At 34.2% G+C, this 27,729-nt stretch overlaps 1 non-coding gene and 1 pseudogene across 1 annotated transcript; one reads left to right on the top strand and one right to left on the bottom strand.

Annotated features, from left to right (window-relative positions):
• LOC112096373 overlaps window positions 1-27,729 on the top strand; it is a 108,460-nt pseudogene that overhangs the window by 4,648 nt on the left and 76,083 nt on the right.
• On the bottom strand, window positions 23,297-23,403 carry LOC112096615. Its single transcript, XR_002904513.1, has one exon. It is a non-coding gene; the product is annotated as a small nucleolar RNA R71 (small nucleolar RNA).

The raw sequence follows: 27,729 nt of genomic DNA, 5'->3' as shown, positions 1-27,729 counted from the left end.
GTATAAATGACGGATAACGGTACTCCGTGACTTCTTAAGTCGGTATCTTCAGTTTCCCACAATAACTGAAACCCCAAAATCAAACATGGAAGAAATACAACATAAACTGCATAAGCATTTTCCCTCTCCCTCAGAATGTCCTCAGGAAAATTTACAAAGCTCGTTGTGAACGACTGTGTTTGTTAATGATCAATGGCATTCCTTCTGACATTCGTTGCTTAATTGAAGTAAAGGTCCGATTAGCAGGTGAGTTTTCTGATCCATTTGTTTCTTACATGCCTAGTTTTGGTAAAAGTACGTTTGCTAAGAAAAGGAGAGTTAAACGACTTGGCTCAAAATGTCATAACTATGTAAGACTTGGTTGCAAACGACCGGATTGTAAATCTTTATGAATGGTTTCTGATACTCGTGAAGATAAAATTAAATTCGTTAAAAATGACATGAGTAAATAATCATTGGATGATATCTTACGATCTCTTGAGACGCATTGAAGCGGATTTGTGCAACGTGAGATTTATAATTTGTGGATACTATTCCAAAAAGAAAGTGCACAGTTTAGTCTTGAAAATCTGACTCAAAAAGACCTTGTTTGCCAGTTTATAAGAAAACTGGATGAGAAGCCAATCCTCGACCCATAGAGGGCGTTCAAGCCGTTACTGGACGTAAAACCAGAGGAAGATGTAAGCCACAATCACAACTACCAGTAAATATCCTTTTACTTCACTGTTATTTTACTTTACTGTTATTTTATCATTTGCATTATTGCATTTAGCGGTGTGATTTTGTATTTAATAAATATTTTTTTCCTTTTACTATTTACTTTTTCTAATCATTATTTTCTTTTTACTATTTGGTTTTGAATTATTGAGCACAAGCTTTACTCGTCATTTAACAAATATACCAACCCATTTACAGCTATTTCTCATTATTTATGTCACCAAGGCCTTTAAATATGAGCTCGTTTTTCAAACACTCACAACTTGTTTTTGAAAACTTAGTCCAATGGCAGCATCTTCGAGTAAACAATTCAAAAATATTTGTGTGCTTTTTGGGTTTCACTATGGAAAGTACAAAGAGTTTGTTCAAGCAGTAGTAGATCTTGGTCGTGTCATAGCAGAGAGGAAACTGCATCTTGTATATGGAGGAGGTGAACGAGGGTTATCAAGACTTGTCTCAGAAGCTATTTTTACTAGAGGAAGCCAAGTACTAGACATTATCCCAAAAGCCATGAAACCACTAGTGTGCATGTCTGGCCCACCAATTAGAGAAGAATTAGTGGTATCAAGTATGCAAGAGAGAATATCTGAAATGATGAATCATGCTGATGCTTTTATTTTCTTGCCAGGAGATCTTGCAACTTTTGAGGCACTGATTACATTTGCATCTTGGGCCCACTTGAACATTCATCAAAAACCCATCGGTTTGTTAAATGTTAATAATTTTTATGGTGACTTGCTAACTTTTATTAATCATGTAATAAAGATTTATTTTGTTCCATATTCTGTAAAAAAAAATTTATCTCTGCTTCTACTGCTAACAAGTTACTTGATCTTTTACAAACTTATACACCAGAGTTAGATCAAAGACTTTTGCACTGAATTGGTCGACTGATGATGGTAGCAGTCACAATAGCAGTAATAAGAAGTGTGAATTAGATTTAACTCTTCGTCTATAAATATTTTCTGTTGCAGTGTTTATGTATTGTCTTCTAAACTCTTTCTCTTTCCTTTTAAAACATTGAGGACAATGTCTTTTTCAGGTTGGGGGGAGGGAATAGTTGATAATTGTGGAATGTCTTAGTCCTAGTTGATAATTGTGGAATGTCTTAGTCTTGGTGATGCGTTTACAAAAAAAAAAATTCTGTAAAAACTAACTTTGGATTAAATTTAAGTCGAAGATGGCTGGATATAGAGAGTGTAGTACCTCTAGAAACGCATCTTTTTAAATTAGGGTTAACTAACTTAGGATAAATTTAAGTCGAAGATGGCATGATATAGAGAATGTAGTACCTCTAGAAACGCATCTTCTTAATCTTAAGAGTGTTGTTTAAAAAAAAAAATTGACTTTTTCTTGTTCTTTGTTATCCGCTTTTAAGCTTCTGCATCAAGTTCAGGTGAGATCTCCCCTTCTTCTTCTTTTATTATTATTATTATTATTTTTTGCATATTTGTAAAATTATAAAATGTTAAGATAATGTTTAGATTAGGTTGGGGGGTGGGGATAATTGACGTATGTTTTTAAATATGTGTGTTTATTTGTCTCTTTTCTCTTTTCTTTTCTTTGTTAAAAAAATCAAAAACATTTTTGTTTTTGTCTAGGATGGTCGTGTAAAAAGTCACGACTTTTGAGACGCATCCTAATAGTCTTGTTGTATTATATTTTGATTTTGAGATTCATAGTAAATTGTTTTTGTTCCATTTTCTTTGAATTACTCGAATTTGTGAACTCTCCACTTGGTTATTAAGTTATTTAATTGTTTACTTATTTAACAGGTATTATTGAATCATTCTTCACACACACTATGACACATACTAATGGGTTGTAAGTTAAAATTTTACAGCATTTAGTTCTTTTGATTTATTAGGAATAGTATCTAAGGTAGTAGAAAGTGCAAAAAAATAAAAAAAAAACAAAAAACAAACAAAAAAAGAAGAAAAAAAAAGAAAAAAAACTGTTTTTAATTTTGCTATTTCTAGAAACCGAGTAATTAAGTCTGTAGGGGTGTTTCAACTCCTAATGCCCTAAGGTCAGCTGGTCTGGGAGTCACTGGCCTAAAGCTCGCTACGCGGGTTAGAAATGTAATATTTTAAAAATATGTGTGAATAATCTACTGCCTAAAGATATAATTTCTAATGAATTTTGGAACGAAAATGTTGTTTTTCTTTTAATGAAGCCCCATAAGTATTGTTTTAATTACTTGAGGACAAAAGAAGGTTTGATGATATTCTGAATAATAAGTGAACATCAATGTGGTAAAGAAATTTGAGAGAGTTCATTTATTTGGTAGTTTAGAGGATAAATGAACTATTAACTTGCATGTGAATTTTATAAATCTTAATTTAATATAACGCTTTAATTGTTAGAGGGCTAGCAATAAGCTGGTTGGGTGGTGTGATTAGTATTAAAAATTGTCTAATTATCAAGCGATAATAATATTATTTTGTGCTTATATTATAATTTATATTTGTGTTTATGCAATATATTAGGAATTATTAATTATGTTTTAAATATATCTAATTTTGTGTATTTTTGTGTGTTTATTAGGTAAAATATTAATTTCACGTAATTCGAGGCTCAAAACAGATAAACGGAGGTCAAATTTGGATTCTGGAGGTCCGAAAACCTTAAGATCAGTCAAGATCGGCTTAAAATTGGTCTTGTGTAAAAAGGGTTGACTTTTCCTGTTGACCAAGCACTGATTGAATGATGAAATGAGCTTACAATAGATATAAGTGCATGGGATAGCTGGCAATTTTGACTAAATCTCAACCGTTCACGATTCCATGGCCATGATTGTGCCACGTGGCAATGGTTGGTGAAGCAAGTTGTAGGATCCGAATCTTTGTATTCGGGTCGACCCGATCCACCCATTAACCCGCCAAATCTCAACCGTTCTTTGGGCAAATCGGACGAGTCAAACGATGCCACGTGTGATGTTGACTTTTGAAGTTTGACCAGCCATTGGATCTTGATCTAAAGGTTGTGAGGAGCACATGCATGAAGCTTATGATGGACCGGAACACACTGGATTATGAATTTATTTTTCTATAAATAGAGCATCATTTTATGTTTTTAATCATCTCTCTACAACTCTCTTCTTCTCAAATTCTCTCCATCTCCTTGTAATCTTGATTTCCAGGTGTGTTTTTAATATTTTGTATAATTATTTTTATAAATAAAATTAGTTTTATTTCCAATTTTAGTTGTTTTTATTACTTTTAATTATAAGTAATTCAATTTTACTACTTCTTTTTATTTTAATTATGCTTAACTAAATAATTTTAGTTAGGGGAAGGTGAAACTCTTAGGAAATAAATATGATTTAAGCAAATTCTATTTTTAATTTTATAAATTAAATTATTTTCTATTTAATTTTATACATATTTATATTTTAAAATTTTGATTTATTGTAGACAAACAAATAAATTCGGCACAATAAATTCTTAATATCTTAATATAAGGTATGGTAAAATGGTATTTTGACTTATTGTAGACAAATTCAATTTTGGCACAATAAATACTTAATCCATCATAAAATTAAAGGGAAAATAATAATAATTTATATAATTAATCTTTTGAGCAATAAATCTAAAAAAAGGGGCAAAAAGAATTTATTAAGTTTTATTTACTTCTAAGAGTGGATCCATAACCCTAACTAGCTCAATTTCATAGTTTCATTTAAATTAAGTTGTTTATATTTAAGTTTTAATTTCAATTTTTAGTTAAAATAAAATAAACAAATTAAATCTTTTCTCTGTGGATCGACCTTGGACTCACCGAGTTATAATACAACAAGACACTCTTATACTTGGGAGTTAAAAATTACTTTTAAGTTGTGTCAATCTTATTGCTTCAAGAATTTGATCTGAAAATTAAAGATATAAAGAGGACTGAGAATCAAGTGGCAGACCACTTGTCACGACTTGAAGCAGACATTAGTACATTGACAAGGAGGGGCATCACTGAAACATTTCCTGATGAACAGCTGTTGGCAATACAGCAAGCACAGATGCTGCAATAGTCAGGACCCCCATGGTATGCAGATTTTGCTAACTACTTAGTAAGTGGGATGCTACCACCTGAGCTGAAATTTTAGGAGAAAAAGAAATTTCTTCATTTTGTTAGAAGTTATCAGTGGGATGATCCACATTTATACAAGTTATGCTCAGATCCAGTAATATGAAGATGTGTTTCTGAAGGAGAAATATACCACATACTAGAGTCATGCCATGTTGTAGCATATAGAGGACATTTTAGTGGTCATAGAACAGCTGCTAAAGTTCTGCAATCAGGTTATTACTGGCCCACTATTTTTAAAGATGCTTATGAATTTGTTAAATGTTGTGACAGGTGCCAAAGGACATGGAACATAACTAAAAGACATGAATGCCACTGACTAACATTCTAGAAGTGGAAGTTTTCTATGTCTGGGGAATAGATTTTATGGGACCCTTCCCACCATCCTTTGGGAACTTATATATCCTTGTTGTTGTGGCTCATGTCTCCAAGTGGGTAGAAGCTTCAGCATTACCTACCAATGATGCCAAATCAGTGGTAGCGTTTCTTCAGAAAAATATTTTTTCCAGGTTTGGCACTCCTAGAGCAATTATTAGTGATGAGGGTACACATTTTTTCAACAAAGTATTTACTGCAGTAATGATGAAATATGGAGTCAGACACAAGGTAACAACAACATATCACCCACAATCCAATAGTCAGGCTAAAGTATCCAACAGAGAAATTAAAAAGATCTTAAAAAAAGTGGTGAACCCAACGAGGAAGGATTGGTCTTTACACTTGCATGACTCTCTTTGGGCCTACAGAACAGCATACAAAACTCCACTCGGCATATCCCTTTACCGAATTATTTATGGAAAGGCTTGTCATTTGCCACTAGAGCTAGAGCATAAAGCACACTGGGCACTGAAGAAACTAAATTGGGATATGCATGCTGCAGCAGAGCAAAGGAAGCTTCAACTTTGTGAGCTTGATGAATTACGGCTATTTTCATATGAAAATGCAAGAGTTTATAAAGAGAGGACAAAACACTGGCACGACAAGCATATTCAGCACAGGCAATTCAACCCTGGTCAACTAGTGTTGCTATACAATACAAGACTAAGATTATTTCCGGGAAAGCTCAAGTCACGATGGTCTGGCCCGTTTAAGCTGTTAAAATTTTATCCTCATGGAGCTGTTGATCTTCTAGATGAACAAACGGGTCAAGAATTCAAAGTTAATGGACACAGGGTTAAGCACTACATACATCCAGCAGCAGATTGTTCAAATGAGGTGTTACTCCTTAAAGAACCCAGCTATTGAACAATGAAAGAAGGTCAGGCTGAAGGACCTTAAATCAAGCGCTCCATGGGAGGCAACCCATTGTGGAGACTGCCACTTCAAACCAATTTTGCTCTCCTTTGGTTTTGTTGACAGCTCTCCCTCTTTACCATTTTATTTAATTTTGTTCTTTCATTCTAGCTATTTAATTTTATCTTTTCAAATTATTGCATTCTTTACTTTTGCTATCATTTGATCTATCTAATTTTAATTTTAGAATTAATTTTAGTTTGTGGAAGTATATGTGAAAATTGACAAGTGAGGTTGTATGGTGGCAGAGTACAGAGGTGAGCCACGTGTCAGAGGCTTTGGTGAGGAGTATGTAACCGTTGCTACAGTAAGCGAATGGATGTTGCAGCAACCAATTTTACCGTTACAGTAAATTAAAAGATGGAGCCACTCACTTACCGTTGGAGATAAATCATGACAGATGGAGGCGTGGAAGTGGATAGAAATTACGAATAAATCTCCGAAATTAATGCCTTAATTTTACTAGCCGATATTTTTGGGATATGCGCATTAATTTCAAAATATTTTATTCCCTCATTTACCTTTGGTTACCGTAATTATCTTCAATTAAAGTCCACTATAAAAAGGAGTCACTGTGCTTAATGCTCTACGACACTATTCCCCATCTCTTTCGCAAATACAACTCTCACAATTCTTAACCTCTTCTTCTCTTTTTACTCTCAGGGACATTAGCCTAAATGTGTTACTGCTACAGCAATGCCGAGGTATAAGAAAACAGCCAGTCGCCTCAAAGATCCGTCACGTTTCTAGAGTTACCACACCGAAGTAAAATATGAGGAATTCATAGAGCCGCGTAAGATTCTGGAAGAAAAATGGTTTCAATTTCCAGACCAACTCACTGGAATTGTGCAAACAATTCATAATACTGCAGCAAAGTGAGGATGGTTAGAGTTTTGCAACCACCTTTGAGATCATGTGCTACCAGTAGTCAAAGAATTTTACGCCAATTTGGTAAGCCCTGATCAACACAACATTTAGGTAAGAAACACACTTGTTCCACTAGACTCCCGAGTTATCAATGCTTTTTATAATTTACCTGTTGAATTTAATTGTGAGTATGCCAAGTTGCGTGATAAGTTAACCTTAAAAAAGTGGAACACCATTTTTACAACTCTTACAATCGAAGGGGCATCATGGGCTAACGAGGAAGGGCGTGTAGTTAATAGGATAAATTTAAAACCTATTGCTAAGGTGTGGGTAAAATTTCTGAAATCTAGGCTAATGCCCACCACTCACACTACTACGGTTTCACAAGAGAGGTTGGGTTTGTTATATGTCATTGTTCGAGGGCTTCCCATAGATGTGGGTAGCATTATTGCGAAAGAAATCCAGGATTGTGCAGTCAAGACTCACCGAACTGCTGCCTTGCTATTTCCTTCACTCATCACCAGTATTTGTGTAATTTTCGGTGTTCGTCTTGACACCAGAGATGACCATGTCAAGAATGATGGTGCCTTTATGGCACGTACCATTGTGAGAGTTGCTAGTGAGAGTGCTGGAACAACCACTAAACCAACTATCGTAACAGGAGCAAGATGAGATATTGGTTTAGAACAGACCATTCAGGCACTCAGCGCAAGTATAACTCAATGTGTGGAAGCTCAGCAGAGGGAAAACGATCAGTTTTAGAGTTATCTACAGCACATGGACAACCACCTACACCAATTTACTCTTTACATGAAACGCACTCACCGGAACTTCCCTGATTCACTGCTCCAGTAGTATAATTTTGACACCAACACCACAGGTGCTCCAGCAGAAGCCAGTGAAGAAGCCACGGCCACAGATGAACCAGCAGATGAAGCTGCAGCCGAACCACAAGCAGAGGTAGAATCAGAAGATGTTGACCCACCTGAGGAAGAAAGTGACAAGTCTGAGACTGATAGCTCGCCCACAAAGGCAGAGGACAATTCAGAGAAAGCACGTGAGGAACCAACCATCCCAACCTAGCCCAAAGCTAGGAAAAAGCACATTATTCAAGAAGATGAGGAATAAGACCTTGAAAAGGAGCCGTCTATTCTAGTCATTGCGGGCAAGAGAAAGGACAAGGGTAAAGCAAAAATGGCAACACCTCCAGCCTCTAAAGATGACATGGAGCAAGTCGATGCCGAGCTGACTGCTGCAGCAGCCAGAGCTATGCCTACACCTGAGCAAGCCAAGCAACTATTTGTGGTCATTACTGCCATAACAGCTGAGGGCTAGGCAGCTGATGCATTAACTCAAATTCCTCTACAACAAACTCCTAGCCAGCCTATTCGCACCAATCCGAGAAAATCCAGTAAACGAAAAGGCAGTACGTCTAAAGGTACTGCTACAGCAACCCCAGCCACAACTCCTCTCATCAGCCCCACGACGAAAAAGACGAAGGCATTGCCAGCTACTTCCCCATAAGCTTCACTAAAGGATAAGCTGCGCAGTGCATCCAAGAAGCGCTGATAGCATCCCGCATGTGATGCAGTCCCCATCACAAGGGAGTACTCTTTCCTTACTAGTTCATTCTTATAAAAAAAAATTCCCTTCTGTTTGTCAATTTGTGTGGTATTTTCTAAGATCTTCCATATCCTTGTCAGTTCGTGTGCCTTTGTTATGTATGCTTGTGAGGACATAGCAACTCTCAAGTTTGGGGGGGTTGTGTTTCCGAATGCATGCGTTTATGTTTGTGTTGTGTGAAGCTTTGTTATCTAATATTTGTGTATAGATTTGAAAACCTAATGAAGATAAATTGAGTATTATTCAGTATTTATGAGAATGCCAAGTATAGATAGTTATATATAGAAGTGAAATTATGTCCCAACACTTAGACTTTGGTTGAATTGTATGAGATTGCTAGAGCAAAACCAAGAGAATAGAGAATATCTTAAGTTTAGAGGAAGAAGCAAGTTGATTGACTGTGATATCTATGAAATAAACTCTGCTCCAATGGCTCAAGTTGCTGAGTAACCAGATCTGAGTATGTACCTCATATGCAGAATTGTGTCAAAGGTAGCGAGAGTTATGAGCAATGCTGTAGCAAATGAAAAGCAAATGAAAAAAGAAAAAAGAAAAAGAAGTCCTCTGTCTAAGGCATTGAGTAGCCAAGTCTGTTCATGAGCCCCATGTTCAGCCTTGAGTAAACGATACCTCTAAATAAGATTATACTACAAATATTGCTGCAGCAACTCTGATCTGGGCATGGTTTGAGTAATTGGGTGTCATCATTACAAGTGATTGACATTCACATGAAAGATAAATGTTACAGTGAGGAGGTTGATTACTACTCAGTTTATCAATGTTAAAAACATCACAGTTTGAGTATGTGAAATTTATGCTACCCCATTTATGAATGAAGTGTTATCACTGCTGAAATTCATGCAGCCCTTTGGTGATGTTACAGCATATCTGGAATTCAATCAAAGAAAACACACACACACTCTAGACAGAAAGAAACTAAAGTTTAGAACTGATTTACTATGGTCATTTTGTATGATTGGGATTGTGATATGAAGGTGGAAGAATCCTTGCAAATTTGATAAAAGAGCTAAAGTTGTGTGCATGATTGTTTGCGAGAAATGTTAGTATGTGTCATTACTTGAGGGCAAGTAATGGGTTAAGTTTGGGGGTGTGATAACTCTAGAAAATGAGAGTTATTACATCAATTCTAGACTTGAATCAAGATCACTTAGAGAACAAATAAGGTATTTTTATTACATTTTGGTTACATTTTGCATAAACATTCATTTTAGTTGAGTCTTACTAAGTTTTGCTTGAATCAAAGTAATTTGTGCTAAAAACAGGTGCATAATTGTAGGTTCTCAGAAAGTCGTAATTCATGAGGGGATGCTGAGACATTAGATGAGCAAGAAGAGGAAAGAAAATGGCCACAGAAGAAGAAAAGCACAATCGGGAATAATGCAGTGCTGTTGCGGATGTTAGAGCAACTCGTGCTGTAGCAATCTAGGAGCAATGCGGGAGAAAACTTAGGCGCAGGTCAGCGCATGTTTCATAATTTAACGCATGCACGCTCATGGGCTTTTGTTTACCCTAATTTGCAATATAAAAGGGAGGCGTACACCACATAAAAGGGAGGCAAGAAAATTATCATTAGAATAATTACAAGGAAAGAAGACGAAGATCAGAATTGAAAAGTGTTGTTTCAGCAACATTGGAGAATTGGGCAAAATTATTTAGATTTGTCTTTCTCCGTGCTCAACTTATATTTATCTTCTTCCTTTAATTGTTTTGATGTATTCCGAGATCAATATGTTTATGTTTATTTTCCTCATTCAGAATATGAACTAAATTTACATGTAGTTGAGTGACAAATAATCCAATGGGTTCTTGACTGTTCTTATATGTTGTTATGGGATTGCTGTAGCATGTTACTCTAGTAGTTTTTATAAATATGACTGTTATTTCGGTTGACCACTCATTTAATAGTTTCAGTTAAGATAGAGCAGCAAAAGGGCATGTCTTAGTGGACATTATTAGAGTACTACTTGATCTTAAGTCGAGTTTCCTAGATTAAGTTATCTTGAATCCCATAAGGGCAATACTTGAAGTTAAGATTTGTTACACACTAGACATAGGTGTTCACCTTGTAGGGTGGAGAGATTAAAGGCTATAATTCCGTACCATGAATATATTATCAACTGGTCATTGTTAATAGATTTAAAGGTATGAGACTTCCAATATGCGATAGCTGAGGATGCAGATTTATTCTGCCCAGTGCTGTAGCACTTATTGTAACAACTGGTACTAAATTGATAAACAACAGTCACCCCATTAGGAGAGTTTGATCATTCAACTACTATAATCTCAATTGAATCTTAGATACCTTTAACCTAGTTTATTTCATTACAGTATTGTTTTATTTAAATCTCTCGCGATCATTAATTACGATAGGATTTACTTGATAATTGTTTGTTTCGGTCTTAAGTTGATTTGCACTATTGTGATTGCTTTAGCATTTCGAGTAGCATCAATCCCTGCGGAGACGATCTTGAATACTCATCACTTTATTACTTATTGTGTATACTTGCACAATTGCATTGGTATTAATTTCTTATAAAAATAAACCAACACTAGGTCTTGATGGCTCTAGCCTTGAATGCATGGCTTTCTCTAAATGTGATAGTGGTTCCTGATCGTAAAAAAGCCACTGTACACAACCGTTACTGCGGCTGCCTTGGGGTTGCTGAATTATTTTTTTCTATTTTTTAATAAGGTAAATGGTCTTAGGGTTTTGAGGACAGTTAAGAACTAGGCTTTGACTCTAATTCCGAACTGATGCTATGGAAGTTTAATGTTCAAAATATTCCATTGATTCTAAAGAATATTGAAATAAAAAGAACAAAATAAATTCACATTAATTCAAAAGAATACTGCGAATTTAGTAGTTAAAACTTGTTTATTCTGTAGAATACTGAGAATTAACTAAACTCAAATACTTACACAAAGATTTGAAAATCTGAAAATATTATTAAGCTTGAACCTACCTTCAAAGGCTATAAGAGAGGGTTATTTATGCTAGTATTAATTATCCTAAATCATGAAGTAAAAAGAAAACAAAATTCTAAATTAGACAGGAAAACAAAAGTCCTAAACTTTAGATAATAAAGAAATTAATCCAAATATGATAAGGATCCATTGTCTGCATCACCCATGTCACTTTCCAAGGTAGAAAGGTCTCTAGAAAGTAGGATCCACATTTTCTAGTAGGCCTCAGTCAGGTAGAGGAGAGACTAATGGCAGTCAACTAGTAGACTATGTATACAGGCACATGTATTTGCTCTGACATCGCAGGAGGCCCATACCACTCTGGATGTTATGATAGGTACTCTAACTATCTTTAACCGTGAGACATATATTCTAATTGATCCAGGGTCTACCCTTTCTTTAATTTCTCGTACATTTGCCATGCACACGAATCAAGAGATGATGCTACTATATTATACCTTAGGAGTACCTACACCGGTTAGTGATTTTGTGTTGGCTAAGAGTGTATTTCAAGATTGTGCGGTTATAGTGGGTAATGGTTACATGGTAGCAGACTTAATTACTTTATATATTTGTGATTTGATGCTATATTAAGGATGGATTGGCTTAAAAATCATCATGTTACTGTAGATCATTTTCAAAAGAAAGTGATTTTCAGGAAGTTTGGAGCATCTGATATCATTTTTTATGAAGAGTGACATATCATTTCTTCTTGTGTGATATTCATGATTTTATTAAACGATTACTTAAGAAAGGTAGTTCCGCTTACTTAACTCATGTTATTGATACCCAAGTCAATGATATAAAATTAGAAGATTTTCATGTGGTGAAAGAGTATCTGAATGCATTTTCTAACGAACTTTCTAATTTGCTATCTGACAGATATGTAGAGTTTATTATTAACTTGATTCCAAGCATAACCCCTATCTTTATAGCCCTATACAGATGTATAAGTTAAAGATACAGTTGCAAGAATTAGTCAACAAGTGCTTCATCAAACCTAGTGCATCTTTATGGAGAGGAAAAGAATTAGTCAGCATAACCCCTATCTTTATGGCATCATTTGTGAAGAAAAAGAAAAGAATATAACAGTATGTATAGACTACAAACATAAAATACCTGGTTCCTTAGATTAATAATTTATCCAATCAATTATAAGGTGTCACAGTTTTCTCGAAGATAGACTTATACCCAGGTTACATCAACAGAAGATTAGAGATGTCAATGTACCAAAAACTACATCCAGGACTCGTTGTGGGCACTATGAGTTTCTGGTTATGTCGTTTGGGTTAACTAATGTTGTAACAACATTTATGGATCTCATGGACCGGGTGTTCCTTTATTATCTGGATTAGTTTGATATTGTATTTATTGATGACATCTTGATATATTCACGTAGTAAAGAGGAATATGCAGAACACTTGAAAATTATTTTATGAACCTTAAAGCATTAACAACTTTATGCTAAATTCAGTAAATGTTAATTCTGGCTAACATAAAGTTGCATTCTTCTTGGTCATGTGGTTTCGGTTGAGGGTATTTATGTGGATCACCAAAAAATAAAAGCTGGAGTGAATTAAGTGCCCAACTAATATAATAAAGGTCAGGAGTTTTCTTGGCTTGGCAAGTTATTACTAGAGATTAGTTAAAGACTTTTCTAATATATATTTACCTCTGACAAAACTGACAATGGAAGAAAGTAAAGTTTGAGTGAACAAATGATTGTGAATGGAGTTTCTAAGAAATCAAGATAAGACAAACTTCAACTCCAATTCCTACACTTCTGTTAGGTATTGAAGGATTTATAATTTATAATGATGCATCCAAATAGGGATGATTGTGTACTGATGTAGCATGGAAAGATAATTGCTTATACTTCCCGACAGCTCAAGCAACACGAACTGAATTATCTAACACATGATTTAGAACTCATTGTAGTGGTGCTTACTTTAAACACTTGGAGACATTATTTGTATGGAGTTACTTGTAAGACTTATACAGATTTCAAGGCTTGATGTACTTATACATACAAAAGGAATTGATTTGAAACAATATAAGTAGGGTACGTTGATTGTAGATTATGATTGTATCATTGATTACCATCCAAGTAAAGTGAATGTGGTAGCTAATGCACTCAATAGAAAAACTTTTTATAGCTAACTTGAAGGTGACATATCTACCATTGTTGATTGGTTTAAGATAAATGGGAGCAAATTTAGTAGAGGTGAGTTAAAAAACTTTTTAGTTCAAGTCAAGACTATTTTGATTAATCAAATTTAGGAAATGCATAATCACGATTTGAGTTTTTGCTAAAAGGAAGGAAGACATAAAGAATGGTTTGATAGCTGAGCTTTAATTGAGATGATGTAGCCCTGTGACTATGGGTATTAGACATTGTGTATCAAATTATTTAGACTCAAATAACCAGATTTTTAAATAAGCGCATAGTTGGTACCATATTTTTTTAGCAAGTTATTATATAACATCAAAGACCTGTGGAAGAATCTTAGCCATTTTCTATCCATAAGTGTAAAAGGAAGCCCATTACTAAGGATGTTGTAGTACGACTTCCATGTACCAGATGCGACCATAACAGTATGTGGATTATTTCTTATTTCTTTATGAAGTCTGCTTACCTTTTATTTACAAGAGCATGTGCTCATTTGATAGAGATGTATGGTATACTTCTAAGTTTGGGCCTAGTTTATAGGAGGATAGAATTTTGGTATAATTTTTCATCTACAAAAAAAAAAATTAAAGACGACTATAAAGATTTTTAGAAGATATACTTCATGCATGGGTAATGTAGTTTCAAGGTAATTGGGATATATACTTACCTTTGATGGAGTTTGTTTGTACTAATGGTTGTTAATCAGTATTCAGACCATAGAGGCTTTACACTAAAAGAATTGCATTACTCTAATGTAAAGGGACGAAGTCTAAGAAAGGAAATTGTTGGTCCATAATTAATTCAGATTATCAAAGAGAAGTTAAAGTGAATGCAAGAAAAATAGAAAAGTTATAAAGATAAGTGCCATGACCACTTGAGTTTTTATAGTGGTAGATAAAATTTTCTTTGAATTTCTTCATAGAAAGGCACAATTTGATTTGGCACATCGGAAATTGAGCCTTGATATATAATTAGTTAAGATGAGAGTGGATTTAATTTACTAAAAGGAATTGGTTTAAACAGTTGACTAAAAATAGCATGTGTCGTGTAATGGATGATTTCGCTTGTTAAAGTGATGTGCAGGAGTCATACAGCAAACTAAGAAACTTAAGATGAGAAGATTAGATGTTGTCTTGGTACCATATCTATTTTAGCCTAATATTCAAATTTGATGATGAAATTTTTATAAGTTAAGAGGAATTGTGACACACATGCTTGTGATACAAGGCCAAATGTGCCTTATTACTTTACGAGCAGCTAGCTGCCTGCTTCATTTGATTACATCTTCTAGCTTTACTAATTTGCTCAAATGTTTGCTTGGATTCGGTGGCTATATATAAGTGTAAAATACTGAGACATGCTTCATTTATCAATTTGAAATTGAGAACAAAACCAAAAGAAAAAACCGAGAAAAAGAAGAGAAAAGACATAAGAGAAAAAGAAAAGTAAAGAAATAAGAGAAAATTGAAAGCTGAGAGTGAGAAAGAAATGGAAAAAAAAAGAGCCAAAATGGAAAAGTCACAGGAAATTAAATTGGGTAGTTAGTTTTATATTTGGTGAATTAGTTGATAACAGATTTATGAAGTTTAAATAGTTATGTTATAGTTTTCACAATACATATCAATTTTATAGTAGTGCTGAAATTTTATTTTTGAACCTAGTGTTTTAAAAGAAATCTAAGTATTCAGGAATTTACAAGAGCCCAACACACCTAAGAGTGAACTAGGATCTGAGTAGATTACTATTGTTACTATTATGTATTCCATGAAGCATTTATGTTTTATTTAATGATTCAGTAACATGATATTATTGTCAATCATGAGATGTGCTTTGCGCATGCTTATTAAGAGTTAAATTGATCTGCCCATGCATTAATGTTAATTCCAACTCACATTAGAGATTTTTTTTCCTGCTCTGCTTGCGCAATGATGATTCTAGTAAGTATGATAGTTATTTCCCCTATGCACTATTTGGTCTAGTTTATCATTTAAGCTTGTCATGATTGTTTATGCATTTTGATCAGTGCAATGTTATGTCATATGATTGCACATAAGCACTACTTAATATTTTTATATATAAATGATATTAGCTCATTAAGCTGCAAAGCTCACTATTTTCTTATTTATCCTATTTCTCCCAGGTTCCACAAGGTTTTGTGCAGCTTCGTTCATGGTAAGTTGACGTGTGACCACAACATGCATTATTATATAATTTACTTTTTGGACACATTTATGTTTATATGTATATATCTAAAATGTATGTATAGTGAAATGTGAAGTGTGCAAGTTTGAAATATATTTTCAGGTGAGGCACATATGTTTTTATATGTTTATAGTAGATGACCAATGTTAGTTTTATATATTTATGGATGTTTGAGCTTTACATATGCGCATAAGATAGGTAACATAGTGAGTTTTACGCGATTTGCCTCAAATCATATACAAGGGTTAGGTTAGACATTATCAATAACATTCAAAATAACTTGAAAATATATGTTACATATTTCAATTATAATACTTTTATAATTTTTTTTACATTATGACTACACTGGTATAAATATTAAAGTTAATTTTTGGATTTATATTAATAAAATCTAGCAGGACATACTTATATATATGTTATTTTATTATTATTTTAATCTTAATTTCTATTTGTATTTATTGTAAAATTTTACTATAATTAAAGGGCATAATTTTGAAAATCATCTACAAAAAGGAGGAGGTCTATGTGATCATTTTAGCAAATTTTGGGGGTATCGATGACTTTTTATTCCATTTATTCTTAGGGTGGTGATATTTCCATCTCTCAAATTGTGTAAACCCACCCACTTTAAAAAAATTAATTATAGAAAATTCAAATTATTTTTAAGATTAAATTTAAACAACTAACAAATTAAATCCCCGTTAATGATCCTATTAAACTTTAATTGAACTAAAAAAATGTATTTGTGACATGATATCTCACAAAATTTATTAGTTATGAAATTTATATTGTTCATCTCATTAATTTTAGTGGTTGTGAGAATGATCTAATTGATTGATTGTTTAAACTCTTTCTTCATTTTAAATTTTAAAAAATATTATGAATTTTTTTATGAATAACTTTTTGATAACGGATAAACACAATTTGTGGGTGGAAATGTGCCCACCCTTAATCAAGTTTACAAGGCCCCCGTCGTAAAGATGAATATAGTGGAGGTTTGGCCCAACCTCCATTAAATAAATTCTGAGCAAAATTGGGTCTAGGTGGTTATATTAAGCGGTGATATTTTAACCCTTACTTTTTAACTCATTAGACCACGATTAGAATTTTAATTAAATTATGATTTTACGTTTAACTAAAATTAATAAAAAGGGCTTGTCCTCAGCTCTCTCGTAAATTAATAAAAATCGAAAATACATGTAAAGGCAACCTAGTTGAATTTTCATGCTACAAATTCAAAGTGACTCTCAAGAACAAATTCATAAATTCATTTCAAAAAATAATTTTTTTCGCAAGAAAAATCGCTGAACAAATTTCAGCCGAGTGAAATTAAAAAAAAAAAAAAAAAGTATTATGTTCACAATTGTTCTTTTACATATCGATTACTGCAAGCGCCTAAAATCCATGTATCCAAGGTATGGGAAAGTTGATGCGGAAGCATTTAAATTATAATATAATATTTTAAAATGGGGTCATAGGAGATAAAAAGAAGGGACTTAATATCATTTATTAAAAAAAGAATTTGAAAAGTAGGTTTAGGTCTCACTTAAGATCTTTTTCATACCAAGACCAGTGAAAAAGTCTTATAATCTTATTTTACTTTTGAAAATATGTTGAATTTTCATCTAGTAAATAAAATAAAACTTATAAATAAATTAGTAGGGCAAAGTTATGGTGTCTCTACCCCCATTTTACTTTAATTACATAGCAGTCCTGTTTGCTCGAAATTAAAAATGCTAGAGACTTTAAAATTTTAACATATAAGTCCTATATGTTTTAATTATTTACAATTGGATCCTATACCATAATTTATTATGATGAAATTTTTTACATTGTTATTTTGTCATATATTAAAATTATTGGTAAATTAATTTTTTATTGCATATTTAAATTATTTATTGTAGATTAGATAGATTTTATGTTGTTTAAAAAAAAGGATTATTATTATTAGAAAATTAATGCATGTTTATAACATATTTAAACTTTTTTTACTATAGGTAGGCACTTTTTAACTAAAATGATTTTTCAATTACTTAATCATATAAACCATGGGTATAATTATATTTTTATATGGTGATAGTGGTCAATGATTAAATTAATAAAATGTAATGATGGACTAATGATTTTTTGAAATATTGAAAGTGAAGCAGTTGTTTAGTGTGCAATTATTTAGTAATTTACATTAATATAAATTTAATCATAAGTTATTTTAACTGTCAAAGTAAGTCAATATACTTTAAGTATAAAAATGTAAAACAATCTAGACTTATGTATCAAAATATTGAAATTTTATCATTTTTAATTTGAAGCAAATTACAAGACCTATTAAATTAATAATTCAGTAAATCCATCGAAGTCGTTGAACAACTTTTATGCTAGATCTAATGGTTAATAATTGTTGATAAGAGAAAGGCAAAATATGGGGAAGTGGCACCATACCTACACGCTAGACCGGAATTGCTAAAGTAAAATACGTTTTTCCTCCTCTTTAGTCTTTATTATCTCTCATTCATCTTGAAAGTTTAAAGTTCAAAGTTCAAACCTATGTCATACTTAAATTATCAATTGAACTAAAACACACCGTACTCCTTTTTAATATAATATTAAATCAAAATTTTAGTCAAATATAATCAAAATAAATTTTCTATCACGAACTTCTTGACATATAAAATTTTTATCAGGAGTTTGTCATAATATCATGATAGGTAATAATTTTCAACACAAATCTGTGATAAATTCTTAATAGACAAACATTCTGCTACGATTCTATTCTACTTTTATAATTTAAGGTAGTAGAATATGTTGTATAAAATTAAAAATTTTGGTTTGCTTATATATAGATGGACCCAATATTTGGCAAGAGTAATATTAGGTATCATAATATTTAGATCTCAATTTATATCTCAACTACACATGTCATTTATTTAATGGACGATGAATTTCATAACTAAAAAAATTATTATTATATCTACTTGGAGAATAAGTAAGAGAATGTCACGTGTCAAGAGAAGGAGAAAAGTTATAGGAAAAGTACCAAGAGAAACTAGCTTACCCTAGATGCGTTAGGTATAAGAGTAACGCTCAGATATACCATGTCAAAAACAAAATGGTTAGAGAAAATGTACAAAATACTAGCCATGTGAAGCGTCACCATCACCCAAAAAGGATAATTGATTCCTTAACTGATAGTGAGGAATCAATTAAGAAATATTTTGTTGAAAAAGAGGAGACAATAGGCTGCCATGATTGCAAAAGGCCAGAAGTTGCTCACCTGACCAGATAGTGATCATCAACTATCACGCCAGTAAATGCCAAAGAAGGCTCTGCAGAGGATTGTTGGACTACCCAGCAATGTCCAACACGTGTATGTGTGGACAAACTATGAAAATGACACTCAACTTGCTCTCCAAGAATGCTCTTAAAAGCCTAAAATGATGATATAAGCAAAATGATGAAAAAAATCCTTATAAGGACAGCAAAACCGCCAATAGAAATGTGCCAAGTGGCATCACAACCAAAGACCCCAATGCACTCCATATAAAATGCTCAGGTTCTATTTTTCTCAATCATAACCAATACACATACAACAAGGCTAAGGCTTTCTTCAACCTTCAACCACTGTTATTAAGAGCTTGCAAGTTCTTAACACTAAAAAAAAAAAAATCTCGAGTGAGGCAACAACTGTGGTAGAAGAAGAACAAGCCTAGTAAATTTGCATCGATGACTATTTTAATTCACATCAATGTGGTGCAAGAGTACACATCATCGATGTTGTTAAAGAAATGCTATGCTACATGAAAGGGTGCCTCCAGGAGCCCAAAGAGCTGATCTCTCAATTCAATAAAGTTTAGGTGAAAAGGGGGCCAAGGATGGAAAATTATGAAGCAAACAATCTAACCAAAATGGCCTCCTTTGGTGTGACCCAATCAGTTGATCTTGTCATGACACAATATACTACTAGCAAAAAAATAGCTCTTTACCTTCTTATATTTACTTTATTTGTTTTCCTAATTCTTATATGTTTGTAATATGTGGTAGGCCCTGTGGGGAACCCAATATACCCTACTCGTTGTAAGTCAGATACATTGATGGCCTTTATAGACTACCAAACCGAGGTACAAAGGATTCCCTTTTGCCTTCGATCGCCGCCAAGATAGCTGATTTATCTAACCACTTCTCCACCTTAAGTACTACTAATCCTGGCTCTACACTCTAAACTTCAGTCATTATTTGGGGTTAGCCCATAACTTCTCATGATCTTTGGCCATACAATCTTTCTGCTCGGACAGATCATTGAGGCATCCCTTCAAAGCTTTGTTTTATTGAGTAAGCCCTTTTTTATGGGACTTGTAGCTTTGGAGTTCACCTTCCAATCTCTCAACTTGCATTAAAGGTACTATTAAGTTTCTGAAAATAGTGACTCAAGAAAAAGGTTATCTGCAGCGAGTAGGAGATACCTAGTAAATGCACAAAAAGAAAGAGAGGAAATAAGAAAAAAAGACAGAATTGAAGAAATACTCATATCTTAATAGGCTTTGAGTGCTTCATAATCTTATACTTGGCCCCGATGCGCTCAAAGTCTTCGGAGATAGCCTTTCTGCCCCATAAAGATCGAGATTTATTGGATCTAGAAACTAAGGGAGGGAGAGATTTAGGGACACGAGGGGAAGTCTATACTATGGTTCTCTTTCTAAATCAACTAACAGGGGATTTACTTTTAGATTGAGCTCCCTAAGCATGAAAGACTACTTGAGAGGTCCTAGGGCTACTATGGCTTGGTCTCATATCACTGAGAGACTCGAGGCTATGATTGCTACCCTCTAAATTAGCCAAGGAATGCTTTAAACTCTCACTAACCAACATGTGGGAAATAAGTTTATATGCCAAATAATGGCCCACATGCGTGTTCTTCTTCCCTAAGACCTGTTACTCAAGTACACAGCAATTACTCTTCGCGATGGAAGCAAATGGGGAGGTGGTTTCCAAACATGGGAAAACTTATGGTTAGCCTAGAAAAAAAGATAAGTGGGATACCCCTTTCTCAATCACCCATCAATGAAAAAAGGCTAAACATCTCCAGTGACTTTCAAAATTCTTTTAAGAGTTTGTTTTGCCTTAAATATTTTCGCCATAAAGAAACTAAGTGGATCTTCGATAACTCTATGAAATGAGAGTTATTATGGCAATTCTAGACTTAAATCAAGATCACTTATAGAGTAAATAATGTGTTTTTATTGTATTTTTGTTATATTTTGCATAAACATTCATTTTAGTTTAGTCTTAATAAGTTTTGCTTGATTTAAAGTAATTCGTGCTCAAATTGTGTGCATAATTGTAGGTTTCCAGAAGCTTATAATTCATGAAAGGAATGCTGATGCAATAGGCTTGCAAAAGATGGAAAAGAACTTGGCTACAAAAGAATTGAAACAAATCTGGAGCAGTGCAGTTGCTATAGCAACCATTGCTGTAGTTGTTGTTGTAGCAATCCTGGAACAACGACAGAGAAAATTCCATGCGGGATACTTGCAGAATTACGATCTGCAGTTTCCTAATCTGACTTATGCGCGCCCTAGGCTTCCGTTTACCCTAATTTTCAACTATAAAAGAAGCACACATCATAAAGATTAGAGGGAGCCGTCACCTAAGGAGAAAAACACAAAGAAACAAAAGAAAAACAAGATTCAAGAGAGAGATTAAGGGCTGCACAAGAGGAGAATTTGCAGAAATCAATTGGGAGCTCAATCATTCTTATTCTTCTCTTGCTTTCTCGTTTTCTATTTATTTATGGGGATGTGTTTCATGGCTGAAACTTTGTTCTTTATTTTTCTTTTACAAACCATGAACTAAATTTATTTGTGGTTGAGTGATAAACAAAATTGATGGTTTATTGACTGAATATATGTGTTGCTGCATGTTTGCTGTAGCAGTTTGTTTTGATAGTATTTATTTTTATTCATTATTTCGATTGATCACTCATTTAATGATGCAAGTTAGGAGAGAGCCGCAAAAGGGCCTATCTTAGTGGAACATATCAGAACAATACTTGATCTTAAATTGAGTTTCTCATATTGAGTTTTACTTGAGTCCCAAAAGGGTCATGCTTGATTTAAGATTAGTGATGAACTAGACATAAGGATTCACCTTGTAGGTTAAAGAGAACCTAAGCGTGTAATGTTATATCTTATGTTGGCATAGCAACTGATCACTGTTAGGTTGCATATAGATAGAAGATATCCAACATGCGACGGCTGAGGATACATAAGGATTCTGCCCAGTGCTGTAGCAAATACTGCAGCAAACGAGCCAACCATTAGAAAATAGTCAAGCCATTAAGAGAGTTTATTCACTCAAATACTTTATATTCCCATTGATTTTATCCTTAAGATTGACGTGATAATTTACTTTGTTGCATTTTATTTACTGTGTTTTTATTTTAATTAGTAAATTAGTTTCATTAATTGTTTATCTTAATTTAGACACAAAATCTGTACTGTTAAGATTGCTGTAGCAAGTCTAATAACATCAATCCCTGTGGAGACGATCTTGAATACTCATCACTTTATTACTTGTTGTGTACACTTGCACATTGACACCAATAGCATTAGTATTTATACACCAACAAGTTTTTGGCGCCGTTGCTGGAGATTGATTATTAATTGTGATTTGTGAAATTAGTTTTAACGGTGCTAAATTTTTTTTTTAATTTTAATTTGTTTATTTTGTTGACATAGGTGATCTAGCAACCCTTGCATGTGCAAATATAAATTTGTTGATTTCCAGTTTGATCCAGAAATTGAAAGAATTGCAAGGAGATTGAGAAGAGAGCATCAGGAATTACAAGCTACTGTAGTAATGGATGATTTGCAAGATTTGAGAAACTTGAACCATAGAGAGGGGATACAACCAGTCAATGTACATGAAGGTCTGAATGGACAATGTGTTCAAAGGCAACTAGGGAACAACAACATTATTCACATGGCGAACGATAGAGATAGAGTCATTCAAGACTACGCAGTGTTGACTCCTCAAGCCATACATCTGGGAATAGTTAGACCCGAAGTTCAAGCTGACAATTTTGAACTCAAACCCATGATGTTTCAGATGCTTCAAACTGTGGGGCAATTTAATGGCTTGCCATCCGAAGATCCTCATCTACACCTTAAGTTATTTTTTGAAGTAAGTGATACTTTCAAGATTGCTGGAGCATCGCAGGAAGCATTGAGACTCAGACTTTTCCCGTTTTCTTTGAGAGATCGAGCAAGAGCATGGTTGAATTCTCTACCACCAGATTCTATCACTACATGGAGTGACTTGGCTGACAAATTTTTGTTGAAATACTTCCCGCCAACCAAGAATGCAAAGTTGAGGAATGAGATCACATCTTTCCATTAACTTGAAGATGAGAGCTTGTGTGACGCATGGGAGAGATTTAAGGAGTTACTCAGAAAATGTCCTCATCATGGTATTCCTCGTTGCATACAGTTGGAAACTTTCTATAATGGTCTCAACCCAAGCATTAGATTGATGGTGGACGCTTTAGCAAATAGGGCTTTATTATTTAAGTCTTACAATGAGGCTTATGAAATTTTGGAGAGGATTGCTAACAACAATTATCAGTGGCCATCAACTAGACAAGCTGTAGGAAGAGAAACAACAAGAGTTCATAACGTAGATACCTTGACAGCATTGTCAGCCCAAGTAACTTCATTAACAAGGATGGTAAAGGCTATGACTACTGCTCCGGCAACTGTTAACCAAATTTCTGATGTGCCTTGCGTTTATTGTGGAGAAGGGCATTTATTCGACAATTGTCCTGGGAATCCAACTTCAGTCAATTATGTGGGTAGCTTCAATAGACAGAACCAGGACAATCCATATTCAAACACTTACAACCCTGGATGGAGACAACACCCAAACTTTTCATAGAGTAATCAGAATCAGTCTGCTGCAGCATTCGGTAGACAGAACAGACTTGCTCAACCTAGTGGATTTTATCAGCAAAATCGAGAGCAAAGAAGCATCAATAATGATCAACTCAGCTCCCTTGAAGGTTTGATTAAGGATTATATTGTGAAGAATGAAGCAGTTGTCCAAAGTCATACTGTATCTTTGAGAAACTTGGAAAATCAAATTGGACAGCTTACTGCAGCATTGAGTAACAGACCTCAAGATAGTTTACCCAGTAATACAGAGGACCCAAGAAGAGAAGGGAAAGAGCACTGCAAGGTGATTAACTTGAGATGTTTAAAGGATGTTGATAATTCAATTAGTGTGACAAAAAGAAGAATTGAGTCTAACAAAGGCCAAAAAGACACTCAAGTAGAGAAGGAGCCACAGTCTTTCACTTTTCAGAATGCAAATCAATACAGTTCTACTACAACATATGCAGAAAGTTATGATCCAGCACCTGGTGGTGAGGAAGCTACATCACCAACAACAACAGAGCCGAGTAGAGCAAAAGAGAAGCAATCTACACAACCTGTTACAGCACAACAATTTAGACATCCACCACCATTTCCTCAAAGGTTTCAGAAGCAAAAACAAAACAAGCAGTTCAGCAAAATCTTGGGAGTGCTGAAACAGCTACATATCAATATCCCTTTTGTGGAAGGTCTAGAGCAAATGCCAAATTATACGAAATTTTTTAAGGATATTTTGACAAAGAAATAAGACTTTGAGAGTTTGAAACAGTTGCTCTAACACAAGAATGCAGTCGAATGCTCCAGAGTAAGATACCACAGAAGATTAAGGATTCAGGAAGCTTCACAATCCCATGCTCCATAGGCACTAAATACAGTGGCAAAGCACTTTATGATTTGGGGGCTAGCATCAATCTCATGCCTTTATCAATGTTTAAGCAATTGGGAGTTGGTGAATGTAGACCAACAACAGTGACTTTACAACTTGCTGACAGATCTCATGCATATCCAGAAGGTAAGATTGAAGATGTGTTGGTGAAGGTGGATAAATTTATTTTTCCAGTGGATTTTATTGTGCTAGACTTTGAGGCAGACAAAGAAGTGTCAATCATTTTAGGAAGACCTTTCTTAGCCATGGGAAAGACTTTAATTGATGTTAAAAAAGGAGAATTAACCATGAGGGTGAATGACCAGCAAGTTACATTCAATGTGCTGGATGTCATGAAGAGTCCCGATGAGATTGAAGATTGTAATTTTATCAGTGTTGTGGATTTTGTTGTAGCAGAGAGATTACACAGTTGCTGCAGTAAGGAAGAAATCAATACTGTAACATTTGAAGAACTTGATGATGAAGATCATGAAGCAGCTAACATAGCATGGTCAGGGGAGAAGCAACCCTTCAAAATTGACAAGCAAATCCAGCAAAGGGAACACACTCCAGACCAACAAGAATTCAAGGTTAATGGGCCGAGAGTGAAGCACTATATGGAAGATGATGTGAACAGCCTAAAGAAGGATCGGTTCTTGAAGGATCCAGGTTGAGGAAATAAGAAAGGTCAGGCTGAAAGACCTAAAATCAAACGCTAATTGGGAGGCAACCCAATAAGAGAAGTTGTTTCAAGTTTTTATAGCATTGAATTTAGCTTTTAAATTATTTAATTTGTCTTTTTGTTATTTTAAGTGTGCATCTAATTTTTTTATGTCTTTATGTTACATTGCAGCAAGTAAAAAAAAATGTGGCCAAAAAGAGCAAGAGGGAATTGCTGCAGCATCACTTACGGCATGACATATAACAGAAGATTCTCAAACAACAGAGGCATTTCTTGCTTTTGCAGCAGCAAATTGATTGATCAGATTTTATGATAAGGAGCGTTTGAGAAGTATATCAAAGAAAAAGTGACCCTTTACAGCCTATGCTGTAGCAATGCTTTCAGCAACAGGGGAGTACCCTTACCCGCTAGTTTATTTTACTTCTTTCTGCAAAACTTTTCTTTCATTTAGTTTTAATTTTCTGATTCATTCTGCATGTCCTTTTATTTAGTGTATGCATGTCTGGTTCATGTGGTTTTATTTTGTGTGCTTGTGAGGACACAATACCACTCAAGTTTGGGGGGGTTGTGTTTCTGAGTGCATGTGTTTATGCTTGTGTTGTGTGAAGCTCTGTTATCTAATATTTGTGTATGGATTTGAAAACCTAATGAAGATAAATTGAGTGTTATTCAGTATTTATGAGAAAGCCAAGTAGAGATAGTTATAGATGGAAGTTGAACTTCTGTCCCGACACTTAGACTTTAATTGAGTTTTATGAGAATGTTGTAGCAGAGCCAGGAAAACCAAAAAAAGAGTAGAAAGTATCTCAAGTTTGGGGGAAAATTTTTATTGGCTTGTGCCTGTTATGAAATAAATTTTGTTCCAATGGTTTAAGTTGCTGAGCAACCAGGGTTGAGTATGCACTCCATATGCAAACTTGAGTCCAAAGGTAACACGAGCTACGAGCAATGCTGCAGCAATTAAAAAAAAAAGAAGAAGAAAAGCAAAAAAAAAACGGTGATAAAGAGGTCCGCTACCTAGGATACTGAGTAACCTAGTCTGTTCATGAGCCCCATGTTCAGCCTTGAGTCAAAGGCGTCCAAAGGTATGACCTAGATATAACATCCTGAATGCATTAATGTAGCAACTCTGACATGTGCTTTGAATGAGTAATTGGGTGTCATCATTACAAGTAATAGGCATTCACATGAAAGCTCAATGTTGCATTGAAGGGTTTAACTGAAAAAAAAAATTTATTATTGTTGTAGTAAAGTTTGTGCAATGTTGTATAACCTCTGAAATTTTATCAAAGTGGCACATACAAACTTTGAACAGAATGAAGCCTAAGTTTAGAATTGAACTACTATGAAAATTTTGTATGATTAAGAGTGTGATTTGAGGGTGGAAGAATCCTTGCAAATTTGATGACAGAGTTAAGTTATTTGTTGCATGATTGTGTGATTACAGAGTGAGTGTTGTTGTCATTACTTGAGGACAAGTAACGATTTAAGTTTGGGGGTGTGATAACTCTATGAAATGAGAGTTATTATGGCAATTCTAGACTTAAATTAAGATCACTTAGAGAGTAAATAATGTGTTTTTATTGCATTTTTTTTATATTTTGCATAAACATTCATTTTAGTTTAGTCTTAATAAGTTTTGCTTGATTTAAAGTAATTCGTGCTCAAATTGTGTGTATAATTGTAGGTTTCCAGAAGCTTATAATTCATGGAAGGAATGCTGATGCAATAGGCTTGCAAAAAATGGAAAAGAACTTGGCTACAAAAGAATTGAAACAAATCTGGAACAGTGCAGTTGCTGCAGCCGTTGCTGTATCAACCATTACTGTAGCTGTTGCTGTAGCAATCCTGGAACAACAACAGAGAAAATTTCGTGCGGGATACTTGCAGAATTGCGATCTGCAATTTCCTAATCTGACTTATGCGCGCCCTAGGCTTCCGTTTATCCTAATTTTCAACTATAAAAGAAGCACACATCATAAGAATTAGAGGGAGTCGTCACCCAAGGAGAAAAACACAAAGAAACAAAAGAAAAACAAGATTCAAGAGAGAGATTAAGGGTTGCACAAGAGGAGAATTTGCAGAAATCAATTGGGAGCTCAATCATTCTTATTCTTCTCTTGCTTTCTCGTTTTCTATTTATTTATGGGGATGTGTTTCATAGCTGAAACTTTGTTCTTTATTTTTCTTTTACAAACCATGAACTAAATTTATTTGTGGTTGAGTGATAAACAATCTTGATGGTTTATTGACTGAATATATGTGTTGTTGCATGTTTGCTGTAGCAGTTTGTTTTGATAGTATTTATTTTTATTCATTATTT

This window comes from Citrus clementina, unplaced genomic scaffold, assembly GCF_000493195.1.
Source record: "Citrus clementina cultivar Clemenules unplaced genomic scaffold, Citrus_clementina_v1.0 scaffold_8, whole genome shotgun sequence".
NCBI classification, from domain to species: domain Eukaryota; kingdom Viridiplantae; phylum Streptophyta; class Magnoliopsida; order Sapindales; family Rutaceae; genus Citrus; species Citrus x clementina.
The sequence above is the reverse complement of the archived record's forward strand: the minus strand, read 5'-3'. Positions and strand labels throughout refer to the sequence as shown.